The sequence below is a fragment of the Benincasa hispida genome, chromosome 10 (genome assembly GCF_027475165.1).
Source record: "Benincasa hispida cultivar pf3 chromosome 10, pf3_genome.v1.1, whole genome shotgun sequence".
NCBI classification, from domain to species: domain Eukaryota; kingdom Viridiplantae; phylum Streptophyta; class Magnoliopsida; order Cucurbitales; family Cucurbitaceae; genus Benincasa; species Benincasa hispida.
Genome location: NC_143487.1, coordinates 21,247,405 through 21,268,587, shown reverse-complemented (window position 1 = coordinate 21,268,587; position 21,183 = coordinate 21,247,405). Strand labels below are relative to the sequence as shown.

The following is a 21,183-nucleotide window of genomic DNA, read 5'->3' as shown; positions in this document are numbered from 1 at the left end:
TGATAAGTAGAGTTTGGATGGAAGAACTTACTATCAAAGTGGTATTAAACTCAATCCTCAAATATTGTGGCATTATTGAAATACAACTTAACCCATATCTCGAGGTGTATTTTCATTTAAAAAAAGATATTTTTTAAAGGAAATTTAAAAAATAAAAAATAAATAAATAAATAAATAAAGTCTTTTGGGGGACAAGAAGAAGGCAGAATATCGATTAGTGGTTAAATGGGATTTTACATCAAAGTTATAAAAAGAGAGAGGAAAGAAAAAAGAAACAGATATTGTAGAAAATTAGATCAAAATCAGGGGTTACAGAAGGCGATTTGAAGAGTTTTGACTCAGCGGGGCGCAGGCTATAATGATGGCATTATCATTGGGAGCACCGAGTCAGGGTCACCAACTCGGCGTAATCTCCGGCAATGGAAACAAAAGGAAGCCCATTATTAAGCTTAGTCGGATTATGGCGAGGTCGGAATTGAGAACGTTGTACGAAGAGGGAAATTTGGAGCATCCGAAGTGGTCGGGAAATAGTCTTCTGTCTCGTCTTGTCGGCGGCATCATTTCTGTCAAACCTTTCTTCGCCATTCTTAAGCTCGCCGCCAGACAACTCATGATCAGGTCTCTCTATCTTTATTATTATTATTTTGAATTAGATTATTACAAATTTGCATTAATTTGCTTTCTTTAGATTTATACCTTTAATCTTCATCTTTCATTTTCCACAAAAACTAAAGTTTAATATTACTTCTTTTATCTTTAATAAAAGGCAAAACACTATAGTCAATTAACACAACCCTTTGGCAAAACACTATAGTTAATTAACAAAACACTATATATAACGATGTCATGAATTGAGCTACGTTCATTTTGACAAATGATGATTTGAGTATGATATCATACTCAAATGCGGTTTAATTTACTTAATTACCAAAATTTATAATTTGAACTAATTTACCTAATTTTTGGAACAGTAAGGCAGCAGGGAATAATATTCCATGGCAAAAAATGAGGTCAGAGATTTTGGAGTGTGAAGAAGTTAGTTGGAGAAAGTTCGAAATCCCTGCATTATCTACCCTGATTGTAATTCCTAATTTCTTCCCTTTGCATTTAATTCGAATTTCATAAATTATCATGTAATTTCTTTTAATTTTAATTTCATAAATTAATTGCATAACATCATCCCCACAACACATTACAAGGTTTTGATTTATTCTAGGATGTTCTATCATTGTAGTCTTGCATATTTAATTTTCATTTTTAACCAATGTCATATTTTTAGTCTTCTTTTTTTTTAACAGATTACCTAAAGCCTTTTCATGCATATGATGAGGGTCATCTCTCGTGGCTTGTAAGTACTCACTACTTGGACATTAATTCTAGGGTAATAAAGCTGCTACCTAGGTTGCAACTATTTTTTCTTCGTCCATCTGATTAGTCACACCAAATGCTTGAAAAAAATGAATATATCACCCAAAATTATCTTAGGTGTATTTGACGAGTGAGATTGAAGGCAATTTCTCATTGTTTTGAAATTAAGATTCTCGAAACTAAGGCTATTTTTGAAGGCTTGTCTGTATGTGTTGGAAAATATTTCTCACTTCTACTCCAAGAATAAGTGAGAAATTAAAAGAAAACGATAAAACTAGAAATAGTGGAAAACTCCCACCTCGAAGAAAAATCACAGCCCACCAAGAAGAAATCTACCATGTGAAAATTTGTTACAATCACATAGAACAATTCTCTTCCCAATCCCAATTACAAAAGCACTCTTTCAAAAGTCTATACTACTCCACATTTTTTCCACTCTCCAACTAGAGAATACAAAAGGAATCTAAGTGTTTCTAACTGGGACAACTCGAAGTTGGAGGTATAGGCTCCTTTTATATGTTTGGAATCCATCCCCATTCTTCACTTTAATCGATATGGAACAAACTGCACTTCTAATATTTTGTCAAAACCCCAACAATATGCTCACTCGTTATTGAACGAGCATATGATCGTGGAGTCTGATTGTTTGGAGGTGTTGAATAACAAGATGATTGACATGTTGACATTCGACGCTAATGACGTCAAGTCTTCAACTCATAGTTATGGGAAGGTCTCCTTCATTCATACTCTTTGGCACATTTCTTTTGCTGAAAAAACTATGGTGTCAGAGAGTCATACTGATCTTCTCCATATTCTTTAAACCTAAGGAGGGTGGTTTATGAGCGCTGAGTTTTGAAGTTTAGAGTTAATTGTTGAAATATGTTAAATTAGCCCGAAGGGCAATTTTGTCTTTTTACTATATTTGCTAAATTAGGGTTTCACATTATTCTATTTATATCTAGGGTTGGGTCTATTGTAAAGTGACATAAAATAATAAGTTCTTTTTTATCGTGGTTTTTCTTCCCTAAATTAGGGTTTTCCACGTAAACTCCTTGTATTATCTCTTTCCCTATTTCAATATGGTATCAGAGCAAGGTGATGAAACCCTAGCCCCGGTAGAAGAAACTCAGTCGTCAAACTTAGTAGGTGAAGGTACGCTGAATAATGAGACTGTGATTCAAGCAGCGGTTGACCGATATCTCCGAACTATCATCCCAGGTGGTGGAATTGCTCCAGCTGGCTAGCCGATTAGCCTCCAGTCTCAGCCGTTCCAGCTAAACATCATCGATCGGAATCCTCCAGCCGAACAGCCGACGCACGCAATCGGGTCACAACCAATCGGATCCTCAGCGTCGCTCACAACCATCTCAGCCTCAAACGTTCTCCAGCCGGCGCACGCAATCGGTCTACAGTCGGTAGGCATCTCGGCGTCGCACAGAATCGCGTCTTCACCAGACGATTATGGGTACGTTCCAGTTGCCGGGTCGAGTCAGATCGGTCTACAGCCGGTAGGCATCTCGGCGTCGCACAGAATCGCGTCTTCACCAGACGATTATGGGTATGTTTCAGTTGTCGGGTCGAGTCAGATCGGCGCGATCTCTTCCCATGAGCGTGTTCCAGCTGTCGGGTCGGGTCAGATCGGCGCGACTTCTTCCGCTGCACAGCAGATCGCCGAGCCGTTCATCCGTTACCCACCATCACAGCAGTCTGGGAGCAGCGCCGATCACGGGTTGCCGAACTCTGCTGCTGGTGGACTTCCGGCAGTAGCGTCGTCACAGCATCATGGTGGACAGTTTCTTCCTCAAGTATATCCAGTTCAGCCCCAGTTTCGAATGGGTGAATCCATTGAAGAAAATCCCATGGCATTTAGACAGAAAAATTCCATATCTGAATCTCATGGGGAACTCCAACAACAATTAACGAGTCTTCAGCAACAGATGGTCGCCCTGGGAGCCCGATTGAATGGCCATGATTCTTCCCCGATGTATTCAGAAAATCCGGTATCAATGTTTCCTAATCCAACTTCTAATCTTTTATCTGGAATAATTGGAAATTCTGCAGGAATGATCACGGGAGAGAAGTTGAATGGGCAAAATTACTTCTCTTGGTCCCAAACCATTAAAATGGTTCTTGAGGGACGCCATAAGTTTGGATATTTAACTGGAGAGATACCACGACCGAATCCTGGTGATCCCCAAGAGCGTGTCTGGAAGGCTGAGGATTCTTTGCTCCGCTCAATGTTAATTAGTAGTATGGAACCACAAATCGGGAAACCCTTACTCTATTCAGCCACTGCCCGGGATATTTGGGATGCAGTCCGAAGGTTATATTCGAGGCGTCAGAACGCATCCCGCCTGTATACTCTACGTAAACAGGTTCACGAATGCAAACAGGGGAGCATGGATGTAACATCATACTTCAGCAAGTTGTCGTTGTTATGGCAAGAAATGGATCTATGTCGGGAGATCATCTGGACCTGTCCACAAGATGGAATTCAGTACTCCAAGATAGAAGAGGTTGAGCGTGTGTATGATTTTCTTGCCGGGCTACACCCCAAATTTGATACAGTTCGGAGTAGAATACTAGGGCAGAAACCAATTCCGTCTCTCATGGAGGTATGTTCAGAAGTTAGATTGGAAGAAGATAGATCAAGTGCAATGAATGGGCCAAGTGTTATCACTACAGAGTCAGCTGCCTTCAGGGTAAAGTCCACTGGAGCTGATGGTGACAAGCAGAATAGTAAAACACCCCCAGTTTGTGAGCATTGTAAAAAACAGTGGCATACGAAGGATTAGTGCTGGAAATTGCATGGTCGCCCTCCAAATGGTAAACGTCGCCCTCCGAATGACAAGTCGAGATCTGGGCGTGCTCTAGTGGGTGAATCAGTTGAGGGGACTGCACAACCTCAAACACAGTTTCCAGTGACTAATCCTGGGGATTCAGGTACCGTAGGAATCGGAACAGTTGCTCAATCAGGTAATCCTCAATCCTTGAGTTTCCTTGCTGAGGGGAATGAGTTATGGATTCTAGATTCAGGAGCAACCGATCACTTGACTGGCTCATCCGACCGATTTCTCTCATACTATCCAAGTGCTGGAAATGAGAGGATTCGAATTGCGGATGGGTCCTTCGCTCCTGTTGCTGGAAAAGGCAGACTATCACCATTTCATGGATTAACCCTGCAAAATGTCTTACATGTGCCCAAAATCTCTTACAATTTATTATCAATAAGCAAAATACAAAAGATTTGAACTGTAGAGTTGTCTTCTCACCAGATACTGCTTTGTTTCAGGACTTGAGCTCGGGGAGGACGATTGGCACTGCCCGATATGACAGAGGCCTATATTTCCTTTCTACGGATGCTTCCTCCAGAAGCTTGTTTAGGACTAGCCTGTTATCTTCTTTTGCTATATCTGAAACAGATTATTTATTGTGGCATTTTCGTCTTGGACATCCTAGTTTTCAATATATGCGATATTTGTTTCCTCATTTATTCCATAATGTGAATGTCTCTTCATTATCTTGTGATGTCTGTATACGTGCTAAACAACATCGCGTGTCATTTGTTTCTCAGCCCTATAAGCCTACCCAGCCTTTCCACCTGGTTCACAGTGATGTCAGGGGTCCCTCGAACATCAATACCCTGTCTGGTAAACGGTGGTTTGTAACTTTCATTGATGATCATACCTGACTTACATGGGTATATCTTCTTGCTGATAAGTCCGAGGTTTTATCTACCTTCAAACAGTTCTATACCACTGTATTAACACAGTTTAACACAAAGATTGACATTCTCCGAAGTGACAATGGTCGTGAGTTTGTCAACCACACCTTCCAGGAATTCCTAGTGTCAAAAGGGATCATACATCAAAACTCGTGTGCATATACTCCACAACAAAATGGGGTAGCTGAACGGAAAAATCGCCATCTTATTGAAGTGGCTCGTTCCTTGATAATTCCAGCATCTCTTCTTTCGTACCTGTGGGGAGATGCGATTCTTACCGCAGCTCATCTAATTAATAGAATGCCTTCTCGAGTCCTAAAGTTTCAAACCCCTCTTGAGTGCTTCAAAGAGTCCTATCAGTCTACCCGTCTTATTCCTGAGGTTCCTCTTCGTGTGTTTGGGTGTACAGCCTTTGTCCATACTCATGGTCCACATCGGACTAAGTTTGCTCCACGAGCTAAAACATGTGTGTTTGTCGGGTATCCACTTCATCAGCGAGGCTATAAATGCTTCCATCCATCTTCCAGAAAATATTTTGTTACTATGGATGTCACGTTCCTTGAAGACAAACCGTTCTTTCCCGTTAGTCATCTTCAGAGGGAGACCACGAATGAAGAGACTAACAATTCCACGTATTCCATACCCATTAGCCTCAACCTTGAGCCTAGTCCAGATATTCCTGAATCTGAGCTTAGTCCCAATATTCCTGGACCTAGTCTACCTAGTCTTGAACCTAATTCGGCTCCTGTTGTTCCTGTGTCGGTTCTTCCTACTAAACAAGTGCCCTGGATAACGTATTATAGGAGGAATCTCAGAAAGGAAATTCAGGAAACCTCTGATGTTCCATCGGAAAGTGTCCAAGCGTCAGAACCAGCACAAGTTCAAGATCCCGTTGTCTCAAAGGAGAGTCTTGAAGAAAAGTCTGGGAACATAGAAAGTGACGAAATGAGCTCAGAGAAGGTTGAAATGTCAGGAAAGGATGAGATGCTTAATAATCCTCAAGAGGATGCAGAATTGTCTCAAAAGTCTGATACTGAAGAGAGACAGACGAAAACTGACAACTATGATAACACCCTGGATATGCCAATTGCTCTAAGAAAGGGAACCAGGTCATGTACAAAATATCCTTTGCATAGTTTTTTGACCTATAATAACTTATCTCCTGTTTTTAAGGCTTTTACTACTCAGCTAGATGCTCTAACAATACCTACCAGTGTACATACGGCCATGGAAGTTCCCGAATGGAAAGCAGCAGTAATAGAGGAAATGAGAGCTCTTGAGGCAAATAAGACTTGGGAGTTGGTAGCTCTCCCTAGAGGCCACAAAACAGTTGGTTGCAAATGGGTGTTCACAGTGAAGTATAAGTCTGACGGAACACTTGAAAGATATAAAGCCAGGTTAGTTGCTAAAGGATTCACTCAGACGTATGGAATTGATTATTCAGAAACTTTTTCTCCAGTAGCTAAGTTAAACACGATTCGTGTTCTTCTGTCTGTCGCTGTGAATAAAGATTGGCCCCTACATCAACTAGATGTAAAGAACGCATTTCTAAATGGTGAGTTGGAAGAGGAAGTTTATATGAGTCCACCTCCAGGTTTTGAAGCTAAGTTTGGAAATCATGTTTGCAAACTCAGGAAGTCTTTATATGGGTTGAAGCAGTCTCCTAGGGCATGGTTTGACAGATTCACCGTGTTTGTTAAGTCCCAAGGGTTTGTTCAGGGACATTCTGATCATACCTTGTTTACCAAAAAATCACCTTTAGGAAAGATTGCTGTGTTGGTAGTGTATGTTGATGACATCATCCTATCAGGGGATGATACAGTAGAAATTACTAAGCTAAAACAAAGGATGGCGAGTGAATTTGAAATTAAGGATCTTGGTAGTTTGAGGTATTTTCTAGGGATGGAAGTGGCAAGATCGAAAGCAGGAATATCTGTTTCTCAGCGGAAGTACACTATGGACTTGTTAAAGGAAACAGGAATGACCGGATGCAAACCTATTGACACCCCTATTGAGGTCAATAGCAAACTGAAAAATGTTTTGGAAGGAGTCCCTGTGAATAAGGAGAGGTATCAACGTCTAGTAGGAAAACTGATTTACTTGTCTCATACTAGACCCGACATCTCCTATGCTGTAAATGTAGTAAGTCAGTTCATGCAGAGTCCATATGAGGAGCACATGGAAGCTGTGACTCGAATTTTGAGATATTTAAAGTCCACTCCTGGGAAGGGCTTGGTATTCAGGAAACATGACACACAAAGCATCGAGGCATATACTGACTCAGATTGGGCCGGATCTGTGACTGATAGAAGGTCAACCTCAGGGTACTGTACCTTTTTATGGGGAAACTTGGTAACTTGGCGGAGTAAAAAACAGGGTGTAGTGGCCAGAAGTAGTGTTGAGGCAGAGTACAGAGCTATGAATCTGGGAGTGTGTGAAGAAATCTGGTTGCAGAAAGTTTTATCTGATCTTCACGAGAGTAATCCTGGGCCTATGAAGCTGTATTGTGATAATAAGGCTGCCATCAGTATTGCAAACAATCCCGTACAACATGATAGAACCAAACACGTTGAAATTGATAGGCACTTTATTAAAGAAAAGTTAGACCACGGATCTATTTGTATTCCCTATGTACCTTCAGTCCAGCAGATCGTCAATGTCTTTACGAAAGGGTTATCAAGACAGACGTTTGAAGCTTATATTAGCAAGTTGGGCCTTGCTGATATCTATGCCCCAACTTGAGGGGGAGTGTTGAAATATGTTAAATTAGCCCTAAGGGCAATTTTGTCTTTTTACTATATTTTCTAAATTAGGGTTTCACATTATTCTATTTATATCTAGGGTTGGGTCTATTGTAAAGTGACATAAAATAATAAGTTCTTTTCTATCGTGGTTTTTCTTCCCTGAATTAGGGTTTTCCACGTAAACTCCTTGTGTTATCTCTTTCCCTATTTCAATATTAATATTTTGGAATTAGGACATCTTTGTTGGAGGTGTAGGGGTTGCGAACATGGAGTTCCTTGATAAATGTACAGAAGAGAGAGAAGCGAAAATAAAATTCTTCAATAAATGTGCAAACTTCAATAGTGAACACTATTAAAGTTGGTAAAATTGTGTTATTTAACACTGACTTATGAAATCGACAGACCAAATAATCCCTGAATGTTTTATTAATATGTCAAAATTCTGTGTTTCTCTTGTAGGCTGCAACAGAAGTAGAGGCTGCAACAATGTCAATGGTTATGCGAGTAGTTCCCAATGCCTCTTGTTTAGATGAAGCAAAGGAAGTTGTATTTGGAAATTGGCTTCAACGAATTGATGAGCATCATATGAAGTATTCTTCAAACAATCCTATTCTAGACATTCTAGACATTGGGTGTTCTATAGGTTTAAGCACAACATATCTGGCCGACAAGTTTCCTTCGGCTAAAACGATTGTAAGTAACTTTATTTTGTTTTCTTTAATCATAATACAATTATTAGTTTGAGATTTTAATTGACATAACTCTAAAATTACAATAATCAATCGACATTTTTCAAAAAAAAGAAGCTTGCTGAAGTTTGATTAGAGATTGTTATGATGTTTTAGTTTTGTGTTCATGTTTGATCTTTAATATTCATTTGGTATAGGGATTAGATTTGTCTCCTTACTTCCTTGCTGTGGCTGAACACAATGAAAACAAAAGAGCCCATCCAAGAAAGAATCCAATAAGATGGTTACATGAAAATGGGGAACATACTAGCTTTCCTTCAAGATCATTTTACCTACTTTCCATTGCTCATCTGGCAACAAGTTCCTCTTCATTTAAGATTATTTTATGTAATCCAATTATGTCAAGAATTTTGCTTATTGATAAGGATAACAAGTATGATGTTGTTCACACTTTTAGACATAAACTCTCGTAACGTTATTTTTGGTATCATGCAAAATGTTTCGTATCAATTAAGATAATTGTATGTCTTGATCACTTATACACTATGAATCTCTAACACACTGATCTATGATATTTTAGTTTCACGAATGTCTTCAAAGAATAATTGTTAAATTGCCCAAGGAATCATTTCGACTTCTTTGACCTGGTGGCACAATTATCATTATTGACAATGCGGTAAGTTGACCATTATGCATACATGTATGTCTTAGAAGAACTTTAAAAAGATAGAGTTAAAATATCCTTTTGGTTCTTATATTTTGGAGTTTCAAATATCTAATTTTAGTTCATATACTTTCGATAAATCTTAAATTTAGTCTCTACTACTAGTTTATTATGGATTTTTCATTACTTTATTTTTATTAGCATTCTCACTCTAAATTTTCAAAATATATTCACATATTTTGTTTCTTTAGATGAAAATTATTATGTTTATTTAATCAACTTCAATAAAAATTAACTTTGAGGGACTAAATTTAAGGTTTATTAAAAGTTTAAGTACAAAAATTGAACATTTGAAATTACAGAGACTAAAATTGAACAATTTTTAAATTACAAGGACCAAAATGGTATTTTAAACGGATAATAAATAAACAAATATCCTCATCTAGTATGGTATATTGTAGTATGTAACGAATGTAATATTACATTTGGAATTTTCTTATGCAGCCCAAATCAAAGATTACTCAGGTATATATTATTGGTTTCCCTTTATTCCATAAAATTGACATTAATTAGCTTTAATAATGAAAATTTTGCTAAAATGTCTATTAATTTACGATGCCATTATAGGAATTATCTCCAATCATATACACATTACTGAAGAGCGTAGAGCCATACGTAGATGAATATCATCTCACTGATGTGGAAGGAAGAATGAGAGAAGTTGGATTTGTGAATGTGAAATCAAGGCTAACTGACCCAAGACATGTTACGGTCACAGCAACTGTTCCACTATGAAACCCTTTTTTTTTATTGCTACTACGATTAAAGTATGAGGATTTGAATCTATGATCTTAAAAGGATATATAAGTCAATTATTGTTTAAATTATGCTTATGTTTTGTACACTAAAAAACTTTCGTACATCTCTAATGATTTGGCCAATGCTAAACACACTACTCGATGTAAAAGAAATATCGACATGGTTATGAGATTGATGATATTAACTCTTGAGATTATAAAATATTTGTCTTACCTTTATGAATAAAAATGATATTTTTATTTTAATATTGATATATATTTCTAGAAATATTATCTACTTTTTTTAATATATTTATATATATTTATGTTGAGTAGTTTATAGAAATCATATATATTCTACCTAATAAATGAAAAGAATGAAATTATTTCATATTTAAGTTATAACATTTTAAAGTTCTAAAATTGATTTATACTTTGTTTTACTTTATACTTGGTCTTGAAGTAGAAATGTTCCAGATGTTTCTGAATAGTTTCTTTCAAAAGGGTTTCCGCTTTATTGGTGAATGTTTTTGTGGAAGATATTATTTTTTGAAACCGAGGTTTATTTGTTTTTACATAAGTACGTAACTCAATGAGAAATTTCCTTACTTGTCTAATTTCTAATGAATCAAGATAACCATTAGTTCTGGTATAAATAGTCATTATTTGTTCTTCTACCGTGAGAGGGGTTGATTGGGATTGTTTAAGCAACTCACGTAATCGTTGATCTCTTGCCAGTTGATTATGAGTAGTTTTATCAAGATAAAAAATGAATTGCGCAAAGGCCTCTAATTCGGCAAATTGAGTCAATTCCAATTTTGATTTGTCAGCAACTTGTTTCATGGCTTTAATTTGAGCTGCAGATCCTACTCTGAAGATGGAAAGACCCACATTAATAGCATATCTAATTCTAACATTGAATAGATCCATAGATAAGAATATTTGTCCACCGGTAATGCAAATTATATTAGTAGGAATATAAATTGAAACATCTTCCGATTGGGTCTCAACTATTAGTAAAGCAATCATACTTCCTTCACATAAAACATAACTTGATCTAGCGACTCTTTCCAAAAGGCGTAAATACAAATAAAAAACATCTCCCGGATAAGACTCACAGCCTAACGGCCTTTGTAAAAGAAGAGACATTTATCGATAAGCTTGTGCTTGTTTGGAGGGATCATCATAAATGATTGAAGTATGTTGTTTTCTATATATATAATATTTAGCCAAAACTGCTCCCTTTCCTATAGCTATTACCTTGACACCAAAGAATAGTTCGACCCAATGCTTTATTTCTGTCCTAGTTGATCTTAATTCAACATGAGAAGTATATTGATTTTTTCCCAATAACCGAATACTTTTGTATGTAAATACTGATTCAAATGTGGTTGTTAATGGAGAATTCGACCCAATGTTTTATTTCTGTCCTATTTGATCTTGATTCCACATTAGAAATATATTGATTTTTTCCCAATAACCGCATACTTTTGTCTATAAATACTGATTCAAATGTGGTTTTTAATGGAGTTGAAGTTACCAAATTTTGAGGAGTTAGTATCAATTTATGACTAATTGCTCCACATATAATTCCTAACCATATTTTCTAAATGAACTAGAGCCAATCCGAATTGGCTTTTCTACGAACAAGGATCAACTATAATTTCTAATTTTGACCCCTTCTCACAAATATCGAGTAAAATATGAAAATATCAACAGGTTTATGTGTGTGGAATCCAAATAAATATGAAAATAAAATTAAAAATGATCCATTCTAATTTAATCTTTATCGAATTTAAATATCATAATAGTGGATATAGTCATGATTCAATGGGCTAGATCCACTTACTTTATTTTTTTGGTTGACTTTGGATCTTTATAATTGATTGGAATCGTGGAAAATAGAAATATTTTTAAATTCAAGGAAACAACTTATCATGATTCATTAAAATCATGATAAGATTATTTAAATCTATTTTAAGGAATAGAATAAAATCTAGAATAAAATAATAGAATTTATATATTCTATTGGATTAATTTGAGGACACATGATAGATTTTTATCCTATAATATGCTACAAAAAAAAAAAAAGATACGCTCCTTAGATTTATTTAAAGCTCTCAAAGAGCCGTATGAGGTGCAAATCTCATGTACGGTTTTGTAATAGTGATGAGAGCAGTGATTTTATTACCGACTATGATTATCTAACCGTTCGAGTACCTTCGAAATAGTTGAGCCTCAATCAAAATATGTTTTTGGGTGGAATTGTTGCATCAACCTATAGGGTTATTTTTCTAATTTCTTCTTAGTAGAATGCGAGAGATTACCTTTTGATTTACCAAAAGCAGAAGAAAAATTAGTAGCAGGTTATCAAACTGAGTATTCGGGTATCAAATTTGGTTTATTTTATGTTGCTTCCTATCTAAATCTATTAGTTTCTTTGTTATTTGTAACTGTTCTTTACTTGGGTGGTTGGGATATCTCTATTCCATACATATTTGATTCTAAACTTTTTGAAATAATAAAGCATATGAACCAATGATTCGTTATTGTAACATAACATATAGCAACAACTATTTCATCCGTCATGCATATTTTTTATTTTCCAATGAACTTACATCTTTCACCAATGGAAATTTTTTTATGTAGTGAGTAATAACTCTGGTAATGATAATGTCTAATGTCATAGTCCCTTCTCATAATTAGAATGTATATAACCTAATCCTATTCCGGTCTGGCTCGGTATGGAATGAACTTATAATCATGGAATCGACTCAACAGACTATAGATTATAAGTTCATAACTCTAGCTCATTCCCATATTGGGCGGAATAGATCTACTAATTCTTTGATTCCAATTAGTAAGAGAGATCTTGAACTAAGAAATAGATTCTAGAAACTAAACTAGTTATTCCAGATGCTCACCACAGGAGAAAAAACCTAGAGGTTGTTTGTATTCCTCAAAAACCCTTTTTAAAAGTAGATTATCTACTCTATCCGACTAGTTTTGGGTTCGAGTCTCGGGCAACCCATATTAATGATGATAGTGAACTAATTTATCAAAAATAAATAGAGTTTTCTTATTTGAAACGTCTTGTGATCTTCAACCAATTTGGGGCTTCAATATAATTATTAGAAGTAAGTGTTATAGCTTGTTTCCCTGATGTAGAGGAAATCAACAAAGCCGCATAAATAAATATATAACCTACAAAAAAGTGGCTAATCCAACTAATCTTGCTTGCACAATGGAAAGAGACACTGGTTTATCACTTCATCGAATCAAATTAGCCAAAGGTGTGCAAGAGAGATTTCAAAAAATGGCAGATCTATTCACTCTATCAATAACCGAATCGAATCCGGTGTACGGATATGAAAATGAAAATGATGGACAAAATTGGATTCAATTGTCAACAACTTCTATCGTAAATAGGATTGACTATGGATTCGAGCCATAGCACACGGTTTCATAAAATCGTACGATTTTTTTCAATCTAAATAAAGCAAGTTTCATGACCAAAATGAACTTCAACTTCCATCATCTCTTCCAAATGGATGTTCCAATATCTTCTTGTCATTTCTTCCCCTACTTCCTCGCTTTTTTTCTTAAAAAAAGAGACGAGCAGAAATAAAAATAAATAATTGTTCCCATGGAAGCTTATCCTCTACCTCGACCGGGGATTGACTGTTGATACACGATCCAAGCCACGAATAAAAGAATTTTTATTTTAGACAGAAAAAATCATCAAATAGAATTGAAGGAGAATGTGTATGATAACATAGAACAAAGTTTAATTTATGCTATTTCTAACTAAAGGTTTATTACTAACGAGCCATGACAATTGCATCGATCAAAGCAACTAAAAGAAAGATTGAAATGAGTTCAAATGGAAGAAAAAAAATATGTTGATAAATAAGTTTTAGTTTGTTTACTATTACTTGCATCGATCAAAGCAACTAAAAGAAAGATTGAAATAAGTTCAAATGGAAGAAAAAAATATGTTGATAAATAAGTTTCAGTTTGTTTACTATTACTTATTAAAATCGAACAATGTGATATCTCACATTGGGTAAATCCTCCCTTCCTCCTCTTACTAAGAATATAGAATGTTCTTGTAAATTATGGCCAATACCATGTATATAAGCAGTGATTTCAAATCCCGAGGTTAAGCGTACTATGGCAACTTTACATAAGGCAGATTTTGATTTTTTGGGTGATAGTGGAAAAGTTGACAGATAAGTCACCCTTACTATCACTCGACAAAATCGCACATGAGATTTTCACCTCATACGACTTCAATTCTTTCGAAGACATTGGATCATTTTCCTCATTCAAGAATCTCCTCCCTTCTTCCATTCCATCTGGAAGAGTGACCATGACCAATTCAATCATGTTTTCGTTCATTTGAAATCTGGGCTCTTTTACGTCATTTTTATTTACTTGTTTTTCCCTCTATTTTTTTCTTTTTTTATTCCCTTCTATCATTCCTTAAGTCCCATAGGTTTGATCCCGTAGAATCTGAACCAAAAAGGCAAGCGGAAAATAGGGGAAAAGCTCTCCGTTCTTAGTTCTCCTATAGCTGGATTCTTTGGAACCATAAGAATCCTTAGTTAGAATGGGACTCCAACTCAATGTCTTTTAAGATTTTGAGAAGAGTTGCTCTGAAGAGCATAGTACAATGAAAGTTGTAAGTTGTGTTCGAGGGGGCAAAAAATTAAGATACATTATGGGAAAATAAAACTTCCATCGAAGAGAAAAAAATGAAAGGCTTTCATAAAAATTCCCGACTACATAATCTCAAATGTTATCAGTTCCAGTACATAGACCAAATGATACAATGCAAGCAAAAGTTCCTAGATCATAGCGATATAGAACTTCATATCAGTTATCATGCTTTCATATCTACCATTTGAGTCCCCAACAATTATTCCAATAATTACATATCCGATTTGACCGATGGACAAATACGCAAGCATATGTTTCATGCTTGTTTGAGTAATAGCAATGAGATCCATATCATCTTGACTGGGTTATGATTTCTCTGTTTTTTTTTTTAATAATACCGAGTTGGGTTCTTTGCCTACCTGTATCGAATAGAACATGCTAAATCAAATCTTCTTCATGTAAAACCTATTTTATTTAGATCGAAAAAATCATACGATTTTATGAACCGTGTGCTATGGCTCGAATCTATAGTCAATCTTATTTACGATAGAAGCTATTGACAAATGAATCCAATTTTGCCCATTATTTTCATTTCTGTATCTATAATAGTGCAAAGAGAATGAATACCCAATTCCAAGTAATCTCTATTTCATGGCCACATATTTTTACGACTAAGGAATAGAAAATCTTTCTCTTGTTACATGAATCCAATTTTTAGGAGCTAATAAAGAGACCGACAATCCCATAGAATTACGTTACAATCCCCTATGGAAAAAAATTATTTTCTGAGATGGAAATAAAGATATCAAATCCCTATCAAGATAATTGGAAGTTCCATTTTTGTTATTAATATTGGAAAGTGACTTTTTGATGGTTGAAATAAAGTGAATTAGATTTTGATTTGTTTTATCAATTCTTTCTTGATTTACTTCATTATTGGAAATGGATTTAGTTTTTTTTTTATTGAATCAATAAAATATTGCCCATTAACCCTCGACATATTAATCATACGTTGAAAGATATCTATGTATATGTTTCTACATCTCCGAGTTATATATCCTCTTTTAATTCTAGTCATTAAATAAATGAAACTTTGATGAATAACTAATTGATTTCCTTTCTTTCAATTATTCCTTTCTCCTTGCCTAGTCTATTAATAATAACATCAATAAATATATATATTCAATATCATCAATTTTTTGATACTACTCAAAAGGATGGTTTCAATATTTCCTATATGTAATCCTTTGTATAAACGTTGTGGCAGACGAACACTAAGATGGAATAGGCCCGCTAATATTCCCAATGTACCTACTGCAATATGATTCGAGGCTATTCCATCCAAAATAAAAGGATTAAACCCTTCGACACCCTACGTAGGATTTACAGCTTGTAACCTTCAAGTTAATCTCAACTGGCCTTTTTAGGGTTTTGGGGATAGATGAACTTAATGTGAACCTTAAGCCCTAATTTCTCTACTTGTGTATATTCCCTACTGAGATTAGTATGGTAAGTAGATTAAGGTAAGAATTCATGTTTAATTGTAGAGAAAAAGGTAAAGAGTTAGAAGAAAAGTTTAAGTTTGAAAGATTGACTCTTGGGTGAACCTATAAAGAAAATTGGCTAAGTGTAACCCATGCGTTGGAAGCTAGAAAAATGGCTAAGTGTTTGCCCATGTGTTGGCCTTGTGCTAGGCATTGGAGTTGAGCCAAGGGCATTGGCTTTATTCATTTGAGAGGTTAATTAGGCATTTAAGGAAGCCAAGTGTGGCCGAGAGAAGAAAATCTATGCATGGACAAGGCATGCGGCAACAAAATCTTGAGAGGTTAGCATGCATACGGCAGCATCAGATATGCGCGAGCATGGGCGCTGGGCGTTGGAGTTGCACGTGTAGACGATCTTGTAGCTACGAGCGGCACTAAGTGATGCGTTAGACGATCATGTAGCTCCGGGCGACACTAAGCGATACGTTAGACGATTATGTAGCTATGTGCAACACTAAACGATGCAAAGTGATGCGCTAGACGATAGCGCTACACGATGGATGATAGCGCTACACGATGAGGTGATGGTGCTACACAATCAGCATTAGCGCTAGGCGATGACACTAGATGATGGCACAGGTGATAAGCGACAATGAGAGCTACACGATGAGTGGTAGCGAAAGCTGTGCTATAAGTTGTGTGTTACACGATGAGCGGCAGCGAGATTGTTGGGTGATAAGCCATAGCGAGAGAATCATTGAACGATGAGCTACATGATGGGGCGGTGAGCTAAACGATTGAAGCATGCATTGATCAGTCTTAACCACTGATTAAGGACAACAACTGTCTTAAGCACCAAATTTAACTTCATTTAAGCTGAAGGTGTCATGATGCTAGGCTTTAATGGCAAGTAGTGGAAAGCAGTATAAAAAGGAAAGTTGAACTTCAAACGATCAGTTTGATCAATTCCTTCGTGCAAATTGAGAGATCTTGGTGTCTTGGAAAGCTCTGAGGGTCTACTTTCAGATGTAACACTTACGCAAGAAGTTCTCACCGAAATAAGGCCGGAGAAGGGAAAAAGTGACCAAAGGTTTTGTTCTCAGATGAATCTGGGCTATCGATAAAGAATTGAGTCTCTAGGACAAACCACGAGAAGTTTGAAGCTAAAATTTTAAGATAAGCTTCCTAAGACAATTCTTAACACGTTTATAGAAGGAAATTTCTTGACATGAGCTCTAGAATTCGAGTTATTAATTTCATAATTTGAATCTGGAATTTCATGAACAAACAGGCAACTGCTTGGGTTGAGTAAGCTGGCAGCTCGAAGTAAAACACTCGGACAGACCAAGGGCTGAGCATTCTTATGCGTTGGATCTGTTGTGTGGGCTGAGGAAAGCTTGCATTGAAGTCTTGGATTCATAAGCAGCCTTGGTGGATAACCATTTGCAGCTGAAGGAACACTTAGAGCAAAGTATTGGTTGCACAAGTGGGTTGCGTTTGTGAAGAGCGGTTGGAAGCATTGCAAGAGCCAAAGTCTCAAGGAAATTTCTAAGTGCTAAACTTATAGCAAGGTATGCGTTGAGTGAAAGTATTCTAGAGGAAGGCTAAATGCAAAGCTTATTTGAGAGTTAGTCTCAAAAGGGAGACCAATGCTAGTAGCTAAATATATATTTTTGTGTCCACAGGATTAACATCAGTGTTAGAAGTATGTCGACCCTTGAGAAGTAATCCTAAAAGTTGTGAGTGACTAAATATTTATAATATTTTAAAGAAACCATGTTTTAAGAAAGATTATTCTCATGTTAGCTAGTTTTATAAAGTAGTTTTCAAGCAAACCATGAGTTATGTTTTAAACGCATGCCATGTATGAAAGTTTATTGAAAAATTATTTACGTGTGTTTAAATATACCAAACACGTGTTAGTACCTTTAAAGTTATGTTTTCTATGTGTTTTGCTTTACATGCTTAAAGAGAAAGTCATAGTATGACTAGTATTACTTGAAACTCGATACTAAGGGACATTTGAGAAGGTATCTGAGTAGAAGTACCTAAGATATGACGGTACTTAGTTATAATCACGTGCACGTAGATAGTTTAAAGTCAGAGATTGAGCAAAAGATTTCTCTTTTGACTAAGTCAGAGATTGAGCAAAAGGGTTCTCTCTTGACTAGGCAGTTGATGTTGGGATTTAACCGCAGTAGGGTTATTCTCAATTAAGTAACAGTTTAATGTTTTATAATGAAAACAGCTTTACATGCTTTATGCTTGGAAAATGTTTATATTACAGTACAAGGTTACTGTAAAGATTTATATTTCAGTATGATCTCTTTATTGAGACTTATGCATGAGAATCAGTTTTCTTTCTTAAGTCACACACTAGGCTAGCAAGCTCACCCCGTTTTCAAATGTTTTTCTTTTCCTCAGGTAGCGGTCAAGTCCTCAGGAGGTAGCTCTACATCTACTCTGCCACTCAAAGACAAGAGTTATTGTAACCCGTCTGTTAGGTGGTTACTGTAAATATTGTACACATGTTATAGTTGTTCATGTAGGGACTAATTTTTGGGTGTCGGGACTTATGAAACTTGTAATGTAATCTCTGTAAATGTTTTGTGGTTAATACTTAATGTTTTTGGTCATAGAGGTAGCCGCTGTATATGAGATTGCATATTGGTATCAGATTATTTCCGCTAGAGTTAGTAGGCAGTAAGTGTCACTAAAAAGGTTGATAACTACTGCAGTCATGTCCTTTCCTAGGCTAAGAGAGTAGTCTGGGAAAGGGTGTGACACTTGAACCCTTACGATTTTTAAAGTCGATGGATTTTTCTCTTACTATAAATTTCATTTTGTTGGTATTGACATGTAAAATGAAACTCTATCTTTATTCTATTCACATCTGATTAATCCCTTGGAATGAAGAATCCCCTTAATTAAAACTAAGGAGTCTCTTGGAATTCATAAGGGATTTACTTGTCTTTACATTGTTCGATTCGATCTTTTAGGTCCCAACTTCACCTCAACGGTTATGCCACGATGTCCTTCAAGCCTATATGCGATGGATAGACTCCTTTACCATGACATATTTACTTATTTAAACATAATTTCATATCTTTTTTAAAGAAAAAGGAATGGTTGATTACACAAAAAAATAAATAAAAAAAATCACGAGGTAGAACTAAAAATTCCTATTTGTTACCGAATCGACCATAGACCAATTCCCCTTTTTATTTAGGATGGGAGTAGTGACTACACCCAAAATTTTGAGCTACGTGTTACTCATACTAAGCAAGTCGCTCGCAGTGATTGTGACCTCACGAGAGAATCGATCAAATTCTATTGAGTCTAATTCATAGTGATCATTTATCAAAGAATGACTGTGGGAACCTAAAGAAAGGCTGGCCCAACTTAAATGGGATATGATAGCTTTTTTATGGTCTAACATTCTTGCCAATACATCCTTTGTATACTGCAGCTACTAGCACAGAGTTAGCCGATGCTTATTCCCCAGATACTGTCATTGTTTCTTATCCGGGAAAAGAAAAGATGGGTAATCTGTCTTTTCAGAGCTATCGTCCCACTAAAAAAATATTTTTGTGATAGGGTTTGTTCCTGGTCAAAAATATAGTGAAATCACCTTTCCTGTTCTTTCCCCTGACCCTACAACTAAGAAAAACGTTCACTTCTTAAAATATCCTATATACGTAGGCGGGAACAAGGGAAGGGTTCAGATTTATCCCGACGAGAGTAAGAGTAATAATAATGTTTATCATGCTACAACAACAAGTCTAGTAAGCAAAATAATACGAAAAGAAGAAGGACGATATGAAATAACCATAGTGGATGCAACGAATGGGGGTCAAGTGTTGACATTATCCCTCTAGGACCAGAACTTCTTGTTACAGATGGTGAATCTATCAAACTTGATCAACCATTAATGAGTAATCCTAATATGGGAGGATTTGGTCAGGGAGATACAGAAGTCCTTCAAGATCCATTACGTGTCCATGATCTTTTGTTCTTTTTTGCATCTATTATTTTGGCACAAATCTTTTTAGTTCTTAAAAAGAAACAGTTTAGGAAGGTTCAATTGCCCGAAATGAATTGCTAAATATGTGGATTTATCAACATCAAGTTCGTAAAAAACAAAATTCTTGTTGGCAATTTTATGATTTAATTATGTATGATCAAAAAATTATGAAAAAAAAATTCTTTGTTTTTGTTTATATTCTTTTTCTACCGTATTTCGGGAATGACTTGTACCACATTACTCATCATAGTATGGATCTTGTGAGGAAGACTATTTTACCTCTTTTTTATTTCTTTATTTTTCAATACAAATAGGAGCGATATGATTATGTCACTGGTGTCAGATTGAAATGTCATTGAATGTATCTATTTTTTTTCTAATAGAATAAAATGGATTAGATATTAAAAATAAGATAAGTAAATGGTGAATAGAAAAAAATGAAGGGAACAAAGGATTCTAGAAGGAATTATTCATCTTCCTAATATTTGATATAATTCAAATCGAAGCAATTAGATGTCCAACTCAGACCTATATGATATGACCGAGCAACAGAAATACTCTAACACTCCACCTTGTCATATATTTCATACATCACACTAGATAGATATCATATTCATGGAATATGATTCACTTTCAAGATGCCTTGGTGGTGAAATGATAGACATGCGAGATTCCCAAAATTGGTTGAAGATCACAAGGCGTTTCAAATAAGAAAACTTTGTTTTTTTTTTTAATTTTAATTATTAATTATTAATTTCTATGCTTTTATGGGACTTTTCTTTTGATAAATATTTTCAAATATGAATGTTTTGTATAAATATATAGCTAGTAATTTAGCTAGTATTAGTTAGAAATTTATGTTAATCTCAATTAGATAGTATTTTTGTTTTTGAATTCAAATGATATTTTAAATTCTTGTTATTTTTCTGATTTTTATTATTTTGATTTTAGGTTTTTTAGTTATTTATTCTTTTCTTTATTATAATTTTTTTTTACTATGCTATTTGAAAGATTTTCCTTCGTAAGA

General features: G+C 35.7%; 1 pseudogene across 1 annotated transcript; it reads left to right on the top strand.

Moving 5' to 3' along the window:
* Positions 1-226: 226 nt before the first annotated feature.
* Positions 227-9,083, top strand: LOC120088975 (uncharacterized; annotated as a pseudogene). Its single transcript, XR_016524029.1, has 5 exons — positions 227-618; positions 972-1,080; positions 1,299-1,348; positions 8,296-8,529; positions 8,723-9,083. The product of XR_016524029.1 is annotated as an uncharacterized LOC120088975 (transcript).
* Positions 9,084-21,183: the final 12,100 nt, after the last annotated feature.